The sequence below is a fragment of the Anser cygnoides genome, chromosome 17 (assembly GCF_040182565.1).
Source record: "Anser cygnoides isolate HZ-2024a breed goose chromosome 17, Taihu_goose_T2T_genome, whole genome shotgun sequence".
Classification (NCBI taxonomy): Eukaryota; Metazoa; Chordata; class Aves; order Anseriformes; family Anatidae; genus Anser; species Anser cygnoides.
In genome coordinates this window covers 10,570,605-10,586,697 of record NC_089889.1, presented here as the reverse complement: position 1 = coordinate 10,586,697, position 16,093 = coordinate 10,570,605, and the positions used below count along the sequence as shown (strand labels likewise).

General features: G+C 47.1%; 1 protein-coding gene across 10 annotated transcripts in view; it reads left to right on the top strand.

The window, feature by feature from the left end:
* ADORA2A (adenosine A2a receptor) overlaps positions 1–16,093 on the top strand; it is a 33,306-nt gene that overhangs the window by 3,331 nt on the left and 13,882 nt on the right. For 2 of the 10 annotated variants that reach the window (XM_066978668.1, XM_066978667.1), the window contains 2 exons: positions 6–135; positions 908–992. The gene's annotated coding sequence lies outside the window, so the exon portion shown is untranslated. The other 8 variants (XM_048064059.2, XM_048064061.2, XM_066978671.1 and 5 more) reach the window with 8 other exon arrangements.

Here is a 16,093-nt window from a genome sequence, read left to right as displayed (position 1 = left end):
CACAGCTGCATAGCTGAGGCAGGCAGTGTGCCAGCCTGCCTTCCTGTCCAGGAGAGTGGAGAAGAGGACAGCACGGGTGCCTGATGCTGCTGCCAGCAATAAATCTTTGATGCTTCAAGGCTCACAGATTCTGAGGTTGGTGCTGAAGTGGCTTGTACCAGGTCTGCTACTTTTTTTCTACTGTCTTGATGCACCAAAAAAAGCTTGGTGCAAGCACACAGCTGTAGCTGTCCCCTGCTAAGAGGAGCCAGGGCTGGCTGTTGTGGAAATGAACCTTGTTTGTAAAGGCTGGGGTCTGCCATGGGGTCTGTGTAGTTACGCTAGTGGCTTTTCCTGTTCATAAAGTCAAACCAATAGGAACAATGTGGATAAATTACTCGCTAGGATGCAAAGTTAAAAAACAGAAATAAAAAGAAGCTTAGAAGATGCCCGCAAAGAGCAGCGGGTGCAAATTCTTGAGAGGTTCTCTCCCAGCTTCAGAATGGCTGAGAGCTGAGCGATGGCTGGCAGGGGCAGAGCAGGGGATGCCGGGGGACACATGCAGCCCCGCGGGCACGGCTGTGGCCTGCACTGCAGCCTGCCCAGTGGGAAACGCAAAACTTCTATGAAATATTTAATATCTTCATTGTGAGTTTTTAAACGCTTCCAGAGTAGTTAGTGTGCAGGGATCCCCTTTCCATTCTGCTGGTGGTGATGAGGGGAAGCTGAGACAGAAGGGAGCTGGGAGTTTCTCCCTGTTTGTGTATAGCCCTGGGAGCGCTGTGCGGTGCCACTTGGTCCAGCGGCGGGCTTCAGCGGTAGTTCAGCCTAGAAAGACCTGGCTGCTTACAGGGAAAGCCCTCCTCTCCCTGCCTGTCATTACACTCGGCTAAAAGGCTCTAAAAGCCCCTTTTTCTGTCACTCCCAGGTCCCTCAAGCCAAGCCCTGGACCTCCTGAAGCACGCGGCGACCTCGCGGTGCTGCCCCTCCGCCTGCCCTCCCGGAGCCGCCAGGTAATGCCGGGGGCTCTGAGAGAGCTCCGGGGGGGCCCGGCTCGGCTCCGCTCCGCCCCGCTCCACCCGCGCCGCCCTCCAGGGGGAGCCGCCGGCTCCTGGCCGCCGGGCTGCCCGCGTCCTGAGGCGGAGGGCGCCGCGGGGCGGGAGCGGGAGTGGGGCAGCGGCCGGCCGGGAGCGGGGCCGGGGCCGTGAGGTGCGGAGCGGCGCGGAGTGGAGCCGGAGCCGTGGGGGCAGGTGGGTGAGGCGGGCCCGGCCCCGCGCTGAGGGACGGCGGGGGGTGGCTGCCGGGCCCCGGCCGTTGCCGGGAGAGGTTCAACTTTCCCCGCGGCGCCTGAGCGGGAGCTCTCCTGCCTCCGCTGCCCACGAGACCGGGGAGATTTGGCTGTAAGTTGCCCCGGCCCGCGTGGGGTTTTTTTGGCTCTTCGCGCCTTGCTCGCTCCCAGCTGTCATTCCCCGACACACCCCCGCGCCCGGAGCTGTTTGCCCCGCGGCTCTTCCTCCAGACAGCGGGCACTGGACTTTGTTCCCCTGCACCCAGACCTCCTCCTCCTCCTGGCTCTTCGGCTGCTGTTCGTGCTCGAAAGCAATCAGCTGTAAAATAGCGATTCCCTAGGAGCACCCTGCATCCTGTAAGCTCCTCTGTAGCGTTTATCAAGGGAGATTTCCACGCACTTTGCAATCAGGCGAAAGGGAAAAAGGGCAGGGACTTAGTAGACGGCACTAACCGCACGCAGTTTATCCCGCTCCTCACTCCACAAGCCCTGACCCTGGCTCGTCTGTGCCAAGTGACCAAAACAGGTTTGGGGCAGTGGCACTTCCACCGTGACCGGGTGCTCCCTCGGCGTGGGTACATGGCGGGGATGTCGGCGGAGCTGCGAGGCCCCGAGGGGCCCGGTGGTGCTGCGTTACGGGGAGAGGGCTGCTGAAGGAAAGGGGCATCGGGCTTCACGGTGCCGGCTGCTGCCAGAACTGCGGGAAGGGTGTGCGAGAAGGCTTTCTGCCCCACGGGACGGGGCTCCTGGGCCCTGCGGGGGTGACCTGTCCTCGTGGAGCTGCCGCAGCCCATCGTGGAGGAGAGCGTCGAGCAGCAGGTGCGCTCCCGGTGTGCGGTGCCTTTGCGGGGACGTTCCTGGGAAGAGATCTTTCTCCGTTTTGAGTGTGTGGTGTGTTGTCCAGAAGCTCCTCGGTTGCCTTAATGCTCTTTTATGTCCTGGTGTGGTATGAGCTTGGGTAGATTTTGAGTGCGGATGTACTGCTGGCTTTGTTGCTAGCTTAAAAATAGTAGAGGTGGCTGAGCACCCTCTCCCAAACTGTTTTGGGCAGAGGGGCCACAGATGAGAAAGGAAGGGTTAACTTAAGCAACATGACTCATTTGGCAAATACTAGTTAATAGAATTGCCTTAACTACTTAAAATTATTTTCCTAAGCAGATGGTCAACTATTAGATAACTCTATCCTTGGATGTATTTGTTTTCAGGTTTCTTATCTGGCTGGTAAGTCTCAGACCTGTGTAACACAAGAACTGTAGTAATTGATAAATCCATTCTTCTGCATGAGAGAAAGCATGGCCAGCTCCTGCCGTTACAGAGGGATACCCCCCCCCAGGCATATTGCCAAAAAGATTAGATAACAACCAACAGGCATACGAGAAATATTTAAATTGAATTAGAATTGTGGAAAAAATACCGTGTTTTGAATTTCCATTAAAAAAAAATCAATATAAACATAATTGTGATCACAAATAGTGTGAAAACGAAATCCTGTCTAATGTGGCAAATGGATTAAATTCTAGGAAAGCTATGAACCTCTGAATTTGTAGGGGAAACACATGGGTACACACTGCAAACATGTATGTGTATATATAAAATAAAAATGACCTATTTCAGGATACACAAAAAAAAAGGCAAGCAGACTCCTTTTTAGTGCAGTTCCTGGGACGAGTCTGCAGTTTACACACGTACATAACCCGTCTCTCTTTCCGTACGTATTTTTATACCTAAAAAAATGGAATCAGCATGATTCCATGTCAGATCAGGGGATGTCAGCCCAGTAATGATGTTTTTAGCCTCTGTCCTTCTGACAGTGGGTTCAAAAGCCTCCTACCAGGTCTCCTGTATTTGCATTTCTATTTCTGCTGATATTTTAATAGGATGTTTCCATAAGGGCTGCTGGCACTATTGCATTTGAATGTAATCAACTTTTGAAAGCTATTCATCTTTTTGTTTAATCTTCAGTAGTGGATTTTATGCTGAGCCATGTGGTTAAGCCCTCTTAAGAACCACTGGGAAAAGCTCAGTCCAGCAGGAGGTTTGGAGGGTCTGTTGTGAACCTTCACTCTTCCTTTCAGTTGTGTTTCTCTGAAGGATCTGGGCTGGCTGGCCATATATGTCCCCTCTGGTCTTGAGCCTGGCGGCTTTTCCATCTGGCGTGGATGGAAAACCCCTACCTTCACCACTTCCTTTCTGCATGGTGGCTATAGATTGTGTGATCTTGTCTATACACGATGCTTAAGGTTTCACAGATATTTTGACCAAAACGTTTTCACTGTGCTTCAGCTCTTCGCTTTGGTTTGATGTTTCCACCCATGTTTTTGCGTGTGAAATGGAACGAAGCATTTTGTGGCTAAGCTCTGCCTGAGAGTTCTGCGCAGCTGCGAGCATGAGGTATTTTCTCATCCGAAGGCTGGCACTGGCATCTCTCTCTTGCTGTACTGCAAAGTTTGTCCTTCACTTTGAACAGCTCTTGGATTCTCTTCATCCTCTGTGGATGGTAAATAACTCTCTAGGTCCTTCCGTGTTGTATGCTTTCCATCTGAAAATAGAGATGGGCTATTGAAGCTTTTTTTTTTCTTTTTATTTTGTTGTTGGACTCTAAGCTAAAAAACTAGAGATCTTGAGCTGTAATTGAAGTAATCAGTGAGGGTTCTCACACATCAGTGGAGAGCCAGTCAGTCCCTTTCATCAGGGGTCTGTTACTTAGGACCAGAAGGCTTGGTTTCATCATGGATCACCTTCAGGTTTGACATCTGGAAATAGCATCTGAACAGCCTTGGCAAACTACCTGCACACAACAGCACTTGTTCCTTGCCTCTCTTTTCCTTTTAAAAAGGAAGAGAAAGTTGCTTAATATGATGCTCAATGCAGCTGGATTGTGGTTTGGTCCATTAGGAGTAAAGAACCGGCAGCATTTTGCCTCAGGAGGGTAAGTGGATCCGGGCAGATGCACTGAAGGTGGTTTAACCTCTGAAGGCTTCAGTTTCTTCTGTAGAATCAGAAGATGCCTCTCCCCTCACTAAGGTTGCATCTGAGTCAGGAATAATTATTGGTTGTATTGCACTTTTTTTTTCTAAAGTAAACCTCTGTAGATCGGAATGGCCAGATGGCGCATACAACTCTCAATTATGGAAAATATCCTCAGGAGGTACTTTGAGGTCATCTAATCCATGCCTCTGCCCAAAGGCAGGATCAGCTGTGCTTGTGCCTTTCCTGTGACAGCTATTTCTCCATCTTGCTCCTTAAGACCTGCGGTGGAGTCTCCATGCTTTCCTGCAATGCAGGAAACACCCTGATGTCCAGCTTCAATTTCCTTTGCAGTAACTCATTTGTCCATGGTGGGCAAACCACAGAGGAACCAGCGAAGAGAATTTACAACTCCTTCAGCAAATGCAGGTAGTTGTTAAGTGGCAGTTCATAAGGGTGTGATCTCTTTCCCTCCTCCACCTGAGTTCTGTAAGGAGCAAACCATACAAAACATGGCTAACTTGTGTCTGTATGGCTGGAGGTCAGCAGCAGCGTGGGAAGGATGGGGTAAGTAGGCTGCACTACATCTCCGGATGGTGGCACGACTGCAAAGTGAGGATAAAGTTGCTCGGATAAACACACAGCGATGAGGTTATGAAAAGAACTGATGAGCCACTAAAGGAATGCTTTGGAAAGTTCAGAGAAGAGCCAAGCACCTCAAGATGGCTTCTGTAAAACATCTGTGTTCAGGGTGATCGCTGGTGTTAGGCAAAAGTGTTAACAAAGCTTTGGCATGTGTTTGAGCACAAGCGTTGTCCCTTCCTGTTCAGGACACCCGGGGTTTAATTCAGTGCTTTAAGCAGACATCAGTGCTGTGTGTGGCATCCCAGTGGGGCTGGCAGAGAATAGGACAGTACCGAAGGGAGATACGTGCCTTTCTGAAGCGATGGCAGAGGCTCTGGTGATAGTTTGGAGCTCTTTAGATGTCCTTATCCACTTACATTTAAGCAACCAGCTCAAACCCGTCACTTTATTTTGACTTGCTCTGGAGAATGGTTGCTTTTCCATCATTGGGCCTATTAGTTGACTAATTAAGAAAGAAAGAAAAAAAAAGGTAGAATAAAATACAACAAATTCTACAGAAATTATATGCAAATGCCATCACAAAAGATATACAAGAGCAGGAGTACTGGAACCTCCTTGCTCTCAAAGCAGCAGTAAATCCAGTGCCAGGAAGGTCAGGCTTGAAACTTTGTTTTGAGGCTATAGCTAGTGTTATTTTTATTTTTATCTATATGTTTTGAAAAGTTACTGATTTCAAGCCCAAATAAAATAAGTAATTTGCTGCAGCTACTGCAGTGGAAGGCAGGATTTGAAAAGAAATGACAGCTACAAGATGGATCGTGTTTATCCTAGATGATAGGTCAGAGGTTGCATGCAGCAGGCTTATCACTATCTGACAGGTAACAAGATAAAGGCCAGGTGTTACATGGGGATGTGGAAAGACCTAAAAACAGGAATACTGAATACTTTCCATGGCATTTTTAGGGAACATTTGCAAACAATGCATCTGAGACAATGGAGAAGTTAGCGGGGGGTGAAACTTGCAGAGATGGTTTGAGCCAGGGACAGGGGGAGGGAAAAGCTCACTTGTACAGAGGATGAGGGAATCTTCCTGTCCCTTGCTGCTTCAAGGAGAGGAAAGGGGGGTTTTCCTGCAGCTTTGGAGACGTGACGAATGACATGCTGGGCTCCTGTCTGTACGTCGATTAGCATTTGTGATTACACTCAGATCCAGGGTGGAAGGCACTCAGCCATTCTCAGGAGGCCTCCGGTACTTGCAGATTGGGGCTCTTTTATCTGCCAGCCAGCTGAGATACAGTGCTCCCTGCCTCCTGTCACAGGGACACTTGTGGCTCCTTGTTCAGCAGCTTGTCAAGGAGGGCAGGAGAGGGATTGTTCACTCAGCTGAGCCCGAGCCAGCGCCAGCTGGGGGTCATGTCTGCATATCTCTCTGCACCAGAGTCCTTGTGCATCTGAGTGAGTAATGCTGTTGAACACAGGGAAGTGTAATTTGGTCTCATTTTGCTCTTTTAATGCATCTTTTTGTGGGTGTGAAGTTTGCACTATTTTCCCTGTTAGAAGTAGTTTCTTTCCTTGTTTAGTATTCAGATCTCAATGTCTCTGCCATTCTTCTCCTGCTCTTGCTTCTTTGGAGTTATTTTGGCTTGGTTTTACAAAGCCTCCTCTCGCTTCTTATCTCTTTCTTTTTTTTCTTATGAAGGGAGCCTAAGTGTTTCTGTTCTCCTCATCTGTTCTGTTATGTTGCCCTGTTATCCACATCTCCCTTCTCGCACCAACAAAGTCCTCTACACACTGACCCGTCATTTTGGTTGCTGAGGTTTCCCAGGAATAGGATTGCCAGATCCTGGTATGAATCAGTTGTTAAGGTTAAGGAGTTAAGGGAAGTAGGCTGTTAAGTATCGTATTCTGTGTTGATAACAGCTTTGGTTTCAGTGTTAGATCCGTATACTTGGGCACAGGCTGGCATTTTCCATAGGAAACATTTCCCAGGACAAAAGACAGCTAAGTATGTGGTTGTTTAATACAATCTTCAGAAGAGAGACACGTGATTTAAATTGATTTGAATAATTACAGTTTCCACATACGTCCAATCCACAGATCAGTGCCCAGGTTCAATGGGACGGTGGAAAATAACATCAGACTGTCTTGGGCAGGCACCAGCACCATTACAGTTCCTGGAGCATGTGCAGGGAAGCACACTGACTTTTTAAAAGTTAAGTCTTCTACAGCTTTGGTTTGGGGCAAAAATGTTCTGTGCTAAGGGTTGCCTGGTCAGGGGTTCTTTAAAATACCCTGATTCCAAAAAGTGCTCCCCTCTCAGAAATCAGGCCTCTTTAGCTGGATCTGTTAAAACTGAGGCACCTGACTTTGTCAGCTTGCTTAAATGCTGATCCAAACTCTGCTTGAGCATTATGATGCATTAAGGGTTGTAACATGGGTAGACCGAGAAGATTCAGGGGGATTCTTTTTTTCTGGTACATCTGTGTGGTGCCAGCTCTTCAGGATACAAGAAGGTAAGAAGCTGTGTTTGTGGGCTGAAGACTGGAAAGAGGACTCATTGATGGTTTTTGTTGTTTTGCTTACCCCTCTCTTGAAGGGAGATCTTCCTTTTACTCCGTGTAGCCACCATGCAGCTAAGCTGTGTGATTTCAGCGAGCAAGAGGTGGACACAGTCCCCTCAGGAGACTAAAAGTGAGGGGATGTATGCTCTGGGTGCCTCCCTGGCTTCCGTCTCGGCTTGACTCACATCTTTTGTATTTGAAGTCAAATGCTGCCGTTCCTTTTTTGGTCTATCCTGGTTCAGCTGTTTGTGATGGTGGTTGTAGGTTCCTTTACAGCTGGTGCTTTTTATTGTCTCTTATTATGCAGAAACTGTAAAATACCTTCTGTTCTCATAGAAGACAGGGACCACTTCTCAAGTGCAGTAGAGCTGTTTGTATTGTGATGGGCTGCTTGCTGCTGGTCGTCTTTCTGCTTCCTGTAGACAAGCGTGCCAGCTCATAAGCAGCTACCAAGCTGCTCAGTCCAGTAAAATGTTTTATAAAGTGATTTATGAATGGCTACTGGTTCTCCAGTGCTATGGTTTGATGTAGAAGGAAAGAAATTGTAGAAATGTCATTTTGCACAGCAGCGTATGCTCTCTCCACCAGAACTGGGTGTCTCTGGCCCGAGCAGTCGGAGGAGGAAGCAAGCAGAAGCAGCAGGCTGTTACTTGCCAGCGGATGTGTTTTTACCACAGCACAAGGACTTAGGAAATGAAGGAAGGACTTCGTCAGGGTCCTCAGAGCATCAGCTAAACGCTGAGACTTTGGGATCGATGAGCAGCAACACTGGAGAGTTCTTCGTAAATCGGATTATAATCAAGGACTTGAGGGGGAAAAAAACAGCTTGCTTTGAGGAGTACCTCTAGAAGGGCTTGTTGTATTGCTGGGGCTGACTGATAGTGAAAATGCAAGTCATTTTGCAAGAGTGACATAGGTGTGGTGCAAGTCATAGCAAACAGAAGAGTGAGGGACAAGGAGAGCACATGGCCTTGAGACGTCGTCAGAGCATCAACTCCTCCTTACCAACAGAGGATGGCAGAGTCCTAAAAAGTCTTGAATAGCTTTGAGACCATGAGGCAGAAACACTAAGGGGATGCGGAGGTGTGACACAGAGCAAACGGGGATTAGCGAGGCAGGGTAAGCACCTTAAAAAGGAGGGAGGAAAAAAAGGAAGAGGGAAAGTTGCTGGAAACAAACTAAGTAGGCAGAAAATTTGTCATTTGTCTGTTTTTTGGGATGAATACTCAACACCAGCCTCATCAGTTTAAATGCTTTTTCAGTGGTAGATGATTGACAAGCTGCGGTGAAATGAGTGGGGTGAAGCGTGCTGGTGCACAGCCCGGGTGTGCGAGGATCCAGGGCACGGGAGGAAGCAGGGAGCCTGTGTCGGCCAAAACCCAGCCAGTGTTGCAGGGCATGAGGAGTGCATGTGTGATCCCTGTGATGGAGCCAGCAGTGAGCAGCCCGTGTAGCAGAAGTGGAGGTCAGTGGGGATGGGGGAGCTCCAGGGGTGCTTGGGCACCCGCTGCGGCTGTTTCTGCAGGGCACAGGCCGAGTGCTGCCGCTGTGTCACAGCTCAAAACGATAAGAGAAGGGGGTGAGCCGGGAGGAAGGATGTGATGGGCTGTGTGAGCAACCCAACGGAGGCTGGGCTGCTTTTTGTGCTCTGGGTAGATGAGTCAAACCACCTGGGTGGGAACGGAGCTTCCTGGTGGGTCCTCAGCTATAACCCTTGCTCCGAGGGGTCAGTGAATGAGCCACAGATGAGAGAGCTTTGCTTGGCTCAGAGGTAGGTAGGTTTTGCTCATCTCCGTTCATAGCGTGCGGTGCCTTTATTGGGATAGGGAAGGACAGCTGGGGAGTTGTTTTCAGCCACATAAAGGGGAGATGGAAAGAGCTTTATTCCTTCTAGGGTGGAAGACAGGATGTTGGCTGACCTGGTACAGCAGCAGTCCCTGCGCTGCGGTGGGGTTTAGGGGCAGAGCCTGGGCAAACGCCGCTTGCAACCTGCACAGGGACAGAGCTCACAGGGAGCAAGGGGGGCTCGTGAGGCCTGGCGGGGAGCAAGCCTGTCGTTAGAGAAGGCGAATAGGTTTTGGGAACTGGATAAAAATACAGGAAAATCAACAGATGTACCTAATTTGGAACTGCCTGTCTGGAAACTTCATATAAAAATGAGAGATGAAGTCACATCTGGAGAGAAGTCCACTGAATTATTTTAAAGTATACCAGAATGGATGCATTAGCAATATGACAAATATTTTTGGAGCAAATTCCTCCCTAGTCTCTATTCCTCAGTGGGTCACCTCTTCTTGAAATCCTGTTTCCTCATTTCTCTTATTTTGTTCTTGAAGGAAATGCTCCTTATGTGTGAACACAGCTGGTTTTGGTGGGGCTGTGGGGAGGCAAAATTTGCTTTTGAGTTCTTTACTCACACAGGAAAAGAAAAATGGATCCTCAGAGACATTGTGGATGATATTGGCAGTAGTAACTTTTTTCTGGCCAAGGTTGGTTGTTTTAATTATGCTTTTTTACACGTCAGTTTTATGAAAGTTTACTTGAATGCTATTTTTTTTTTTTGAAATGCCACTGTAGGTAAATTAGTATCACCAATCCTGGATGCAAGTGGTTTGCTCAAAAATCAAGCATGTTTCTGTGCCTTTTGGTGGGAAGTCATGATGCCTGCTGCCCAGTAAGGCTTTATTCTAGCGGACACAGGAGAGTCTTTTGCCGTTTGTTTGTTTGATCTGGCTTATTTAACTGCTGGTCATTCAGCATTACTTAGTTTTGCCCTCCCTGGCTTTTTGTGACCATTAGAATGGGAATAATTACTGTGAGGTTTTTTTTTCCCTGCTTGCTTTTAAACATTTATAACATCCACTTAGGAAAAAATAATGGTCAAATGTGTTCTGCTCCAGTCTTCTCTTCCGCTACTGCAATAAAAATTAATCCACTCCTAGCACTTGGAGGGCAGGAGGCGAAGCTGAAATGTTGGTTTCAGATTAGCCGTTTCTGTTAGCCGGCTCATCGGTGTTATGACCTTTGCTCGTTGTCCAGTGGGGTTTCTCTTTCTGAGCTATTTTGTTTTGTGACTTTATATTGGCAATAAACAGGAAGAGGAGAGACACAGGACAGGCTTCAGGGGTATGATTGCTTATGGGTTTTGTTGCTGTCACAGGTGCAGTAGCATGGGTGTATCCAGTAATCCCCTCGTTGATTTAAAAAAAAAAAAAAACAAAAAACTTTGCACCCAAATTCACCGTGCTTGTTCTTGGTGTGAGTATAGACTCCCTTTTGGGCCTGAACTGCAACAGAGGTGGAACCATAAGAAGAAATGTCTCTCTTCCCCATCTGGGGCAGTACAGATCTGAAAAGCCATTTCTTTTGCCTTTCACAAGTATGTGAAGTGCAAGTTCTAAGTCCTGGAGGGCTGCTGTTTTCCTGTAAGATGGGATTAGACCAAGTTCAGCAAAGCTGAAGCCTTCATTTTGTTCAGTATTTCTGCAGAATTTGCAAAGCTGTTCCGTTGCCCTATTGTAGGGTTTACATCGGAGGAAGACTTCACTCCCCAAAGGAAGACAAGCTCTGCACTTCAAAAGGTACTTGGCCCTGCATTTTTCCTCAGTCAGAGCATTAGTGACTTGGAATATTTTGGGTGAAGTCTGAAATGATGCTCAGCAAGGGTAAGACTAAGGGATAGAACAAGGATTTTTGGTCATTGCCATGATCTGCCCTTGTGTGAGTGTCCCTCAGGCAGGTGTGCCAGGACATTGGGTGGCTCTAACTCCAGGGAAGCCTGAGGGAAACTGCAAGTGCTCCAGGTACCTGAAAACCAAGAGCATGGAGCGATGATAATTTTGCCTGCTTTGTTTCACTTGTATTCTTTGTTAACAAAGAACAGTCTAGAGGGAAATAGTCTATTATTAATATTTAATTTCCTCCTATTACTGGAAGCAGATGACCTAAAGGTCGTGTAGCCAGCAGCCAATAATAAAGCGAATAGGGAAACCAGAAAAATTGCGTTGTGGTTAGAAGGGTGATGCCTCCATCCTGCCCTCTTTCCTGTCACATGCTGTCATGTCCCTCCATCCTTCAGCAGGGCAGGGAAGCAGCAAGGCTGCTCTCCGACAGCTCCCAGCACACTGGGCTCATGCGACCAGTTAGGGATATGGGGAAGCTCCTCTGAACTATAAAATACCAAATTTCAGAAAGCAAACCAGTGGGCAATGCTGGAAGGTGCTGTTGCTGCCATTCACATCATGCTCCCCTAAAGGACAGCTATTTTCACTATGTTTACAGTGAGCTTTTTGTGTGGTGTCTGTGTGCACATTGACTTGTTTACTGTGACTTGATCCTCTGAAGAAATGGGGAGAGACAAGGTTTCTTGAAAACTTGGATTTAAAAGATAGTGAGATCCCCTTTGAGCTGAAGGGCTTTGAGAGCATAAAAACTGACAAGCATCTCCCCCTCCAGGCCTTGGAAAGTAGGAAACAAATGAGGGAGCAGCACTACTTTACTGCCTGCAGCCATGTGTGAATGCAAGGATTTTCCCTGAGGGAGTTAGGTAATCTGTATGTGGCTGGTACCTGGGAAGGGTCATGTTGTCAGGAGGAGACGTAGATTGTGATCTGTGGAATGGGGCTTGGTGAAGACTCCCCCCATGGCCTCCTGAGCTGCGTGCTGTGCTGCTGCCTTGCTTGCCCCATCCTGAAGCAGACGAGGAGAAACCAATCCTTTCTGGAGGCTGGGGACACTGCAGCCTGTCACCTACATGCCCATTGATGTCTTGAGTGCCCTGTGGGCTGTTGTACCCCAGGAGATTTTGCTAATATGTAAGAATAGCTGTCAGACGGAAGTGTCACAGACATGTCACGTGTGTCTGTCTGGCATGTGGTGTGGAGGGTGCGTTGTCTTCCCAGCGTGAAGCCAAAGCTGAGGTGACTGAGCTCAGCCTGAAGAGGCCAAGTGCTGGGAAGGAGTTTGTTCAAGGTGGGTGGTTGGAAGCAAGCAGTGGCCAAAAGCTCACCTTGATCTTTTGGTGCTCAGGAGAGTGAAGGGGCAACACCTTTGTCCAAAGCCAACTGGAGATGCCAAACAAAAGCTTGCTTGGTCTCCAGTGCTGAATTGCTCCATGGGAACACACTGTTCAGATGCTTTATTGAATTTTCAAGGAGCAGTTTTTCACTGAGGCTGAAATATGGGAGAGAACAGAGTGTTCCAAGTCACTAAAAATGAACAGAGCAACAGCTTTACAGGTTTGTGAGTGGCAAGAAAGGTTTATTTAATAATGGGGAGAAAGCCGGAACATAGCCCAAGGTATCAAGGAAGAATTAATCCAATTAACAAAACAAAACATGAGCTTGAGAAGAAATACTAATTGTAGCTGTCCAGCATGTTGTGTGATACAGGTTATTCTTCTTAAGTTTCATGAGGCTTGCCATATTGATCCCTTAAGGGCCTGAGCTGTTAAATATACACTTCCCCAGTGAGTAAAGCAAGTTGTTAATTAATTTTGTCTTGTCAGACCTGGTTGCTGAGCCTTCGGGTCTTGCATGAAGTAGATGATTCTATAATAAATTTTGTATTGCCTCTGGATACGCCTTCTTTTCTAGGTGGTCTGCATTTTATTTTGTCGCTGTGCAGTAAATTTCTAGTCATATACACAGAAAGACTGGACCTGTACTTGTTTAAAAGCAAGTGGCAAATGTCTGCAATTTAAGACTCATCACGTTGGGTAAAAGCTGCAGCAGGCTGACATTGTGAGAGGTGAATAAAACAAGAGAGGGAAGTTTGGGTCAAATACAGGAACCTCGTGGGTGGTGACACCTTCTGTAAGTAGCGAGTGAGGCCCCTGACGTGCTGCGTTGGGTGGCTAATAATAATAATTCCTGCTTCTAACAGCAGTTGCTTCTGCAGAAGCTCTGGCGCTGAAGTGAAGCGGACACAAAATGTTGTTCGGTCGTGGCTGGGACACCTGCTCAGCTCTGGTCATTTCTCTTCTGAGATGTGCTGGCTCTGCAGAACTCTTAAGTGTTTTCCAGCCCATCTGGGAGCGGAGTGGGGTGGAAGGACATGTTGTCCTCTTCTGGACATAACATCTCAAAGCTTGCCTCAGGATAAATAGCTGGAGCTGGGGCTCAACCATCAGGCCACTGTTTGTGAAGGGGGATGGGAAATGGGACCAAACAACTTCAAAGCTGTATTAGAAAGTTAAAATCAGGCCATGAAGCACACAGCTGAAGTAGAAGGTTAAAATCTGCAGTGCCAGAGAACAGTTTGTGATGTGGTCATCAAATTTCAGATGCCAGCACCATGTTTTTTCAGGTTATATGGAGAGCTGTCAGTAATTCAGATTCCTCTTTGTGCTGAATGATTGGCATGAGGGGGACCTCTACAGTGTAGGTTTGCTGCTTCACTCCATGTCCTGCTGGAAAACATGTTTGAGATGAGCCACTGAAAGAGTCAGGTTAAACAAAATGGGACCTGAACCACTTACAGCCTTCAGGCACAGCCGAGTGTCACCCATCTGACAGACACGCACGGTGTTTCTCTTACGGACTTGTTTTTCCCCACTGCTTCCCTTGTTTGTTTTTTTGGCTCCTGCCACATTTTTCCTGCCTTTTCCCCCACCAGCCCCTTTCTTGCTCTCACACACAAAGTGTTGTAGTTTAGCTTTCATCTTGCCCTTTTTCTTTCCCTCCCAATTTTCTTTGTCTCTATCAGATATTAATTCTAATCTCCTTCTCTGGAAGTCAGGCTGGAGAGTTTTCATTATTGCTGCCTTGAAACAAACCTATTGGGATTTGAAATGGACAATCAGATGCTGCAGAAGTGATGTAGGAGCACATCACTGATATCCCTGGAATTTCAGAAGGTAGAAACAATCTACGGAAGGTCAGTGACAAACAGGGTTTTTGCTAAAAAGGTAATATAGAGACTTGTTTTTTTTTGTTGTTCTTTAGAAAAGATTAAGTGGATGATCATTATCTCCCTCTTAATAGCTATATCACAAACTAATCTGTTCTGTTCATTTCTTCCACACAAACCAAACAAAACACATACAAAAGATTGTTGAAGGTGGAGAGAAGCTAGGTTTTTGAAATGCATCCAAACCACCAAGAGCCATTCACTTTCCTTTCAAATGCAGCATTAGCAATAGAGCTCTAAATCAATGAAAGGTCTAAAATTAGATTATATTCCTGAGATCAGATGTGAATCACGAGTTAATCATATTTTCATTTATTATTACTGTCTTTACCCTTTTATTTTGTCCTGAGAAATTAGGTTTCTGAATTCAAAACAGTGAACTGTGAAGGCATGAAACTCTGCTGGGTTAGACCACAGCAGGTCACCTGCGGATGAGGTACCAAAAAGCTCTCAGTTTGGAAGCGCATGTTGCTTCTGAAACTGAGTTAGTCATTTTCAGTTAGTGCTATGTCTCTCTCTCCCAACTCTGATGTTTCAAGTTGCTGTTCTCTTAAATTAGTGAGAAAATATTTCTACTAAAGTCTGCTAAATGAGGTTTAAAACCCGCTCTGGAATGACAGGGTAAGACAGCAAACAAATCTCTTGACTGTGTAACGAAGCTCAGGGCGCTGTATTCTCTTGCTATATTTTTACCTGAAACTGGGGTGAAACGCACCCATGTCTGAAAGCAGAGATGCGAGGTGACCCACAAGATCAGTGTGCAGATGAGGCACATGCACATGTAGACGATGTGTATCTGTTCTTGTGAAATGGCAGCTGTAGGGATTGGATTTCCCTGCAGACAGCACCACGTTTAGTCCAGGTTTGTTTGTATGATGCAGGAACGTGAACATGTACTCCAGGAGATGCTGGTGGCATTGTGCCTGTGTGTGTGTTTCTGGTAGGGGTACGTCTTGGGTGTGTTTCTGGCTGGCTGTAGTCGAAGAATCAAGCTGACCTTATCTATAAAGTGTATCAGAATGTGTGGATGCAAAAAACCGCTGAGTATAATGCAGGCATAGCAAATAAAATGGTTTGCCTGTAGGGTAAATATTTATGTGAGCAAAAAGATGGTGTTGCAGGAGAGGAACCTAAAGAGACCCTTGCAGAGGGTGTCCGTTCTCAGCAGGAGAGTACTGGTAAGTACTCTCTGGGGTGCCTTGAACTATTTATTTTCCCTGCTGCTGATTGCGTTTCACTATCTGTGGACTCGGAGGAAAAAGCAGGTACGAGAACAGAGTGAACACATGCCAGCAGTGTCATCTCCTTGTGAATGAATGAATGAATGTTCGTGTCATTGCAGAGCAGCATATTTGTGCAGCACGCCTTTGTGGCAATGTACATGAGGGTGGGCAGCACGTGATGGCCCACATCCTGGGTTTGGGACCGGAAGGAGACAGGTGTATGTAAAAAGGCTCCTCCACCTTTTCTCCGTGCAGCCACGGCGCTTGCCAGGGCATAATTAATGGGGCTCTCATGTTTCAGGGCAGACTAGTGAGCAGCTGCTGAAGTGCCAGCTCGGTTGGTAGCCTCGAAAACAAAACATCCCTTGTTTCTCATCACCACTGTGAAATACTGCCTTCCTGAACCTTGGGCCTGGCCCTGCAGCTTTCAGGATAGACAAAATGTGAGACTTTTGCCAATGATGTATTCTTCTAGGTCTGTTTAATATCCGTTATCAATTTAATGTGCCACTTTAATGAGATTTTGCTTTTTCCATCTCCGCCGTGGAGCTGATTACTTAGCGTATGTGGTTTTTGTTTGT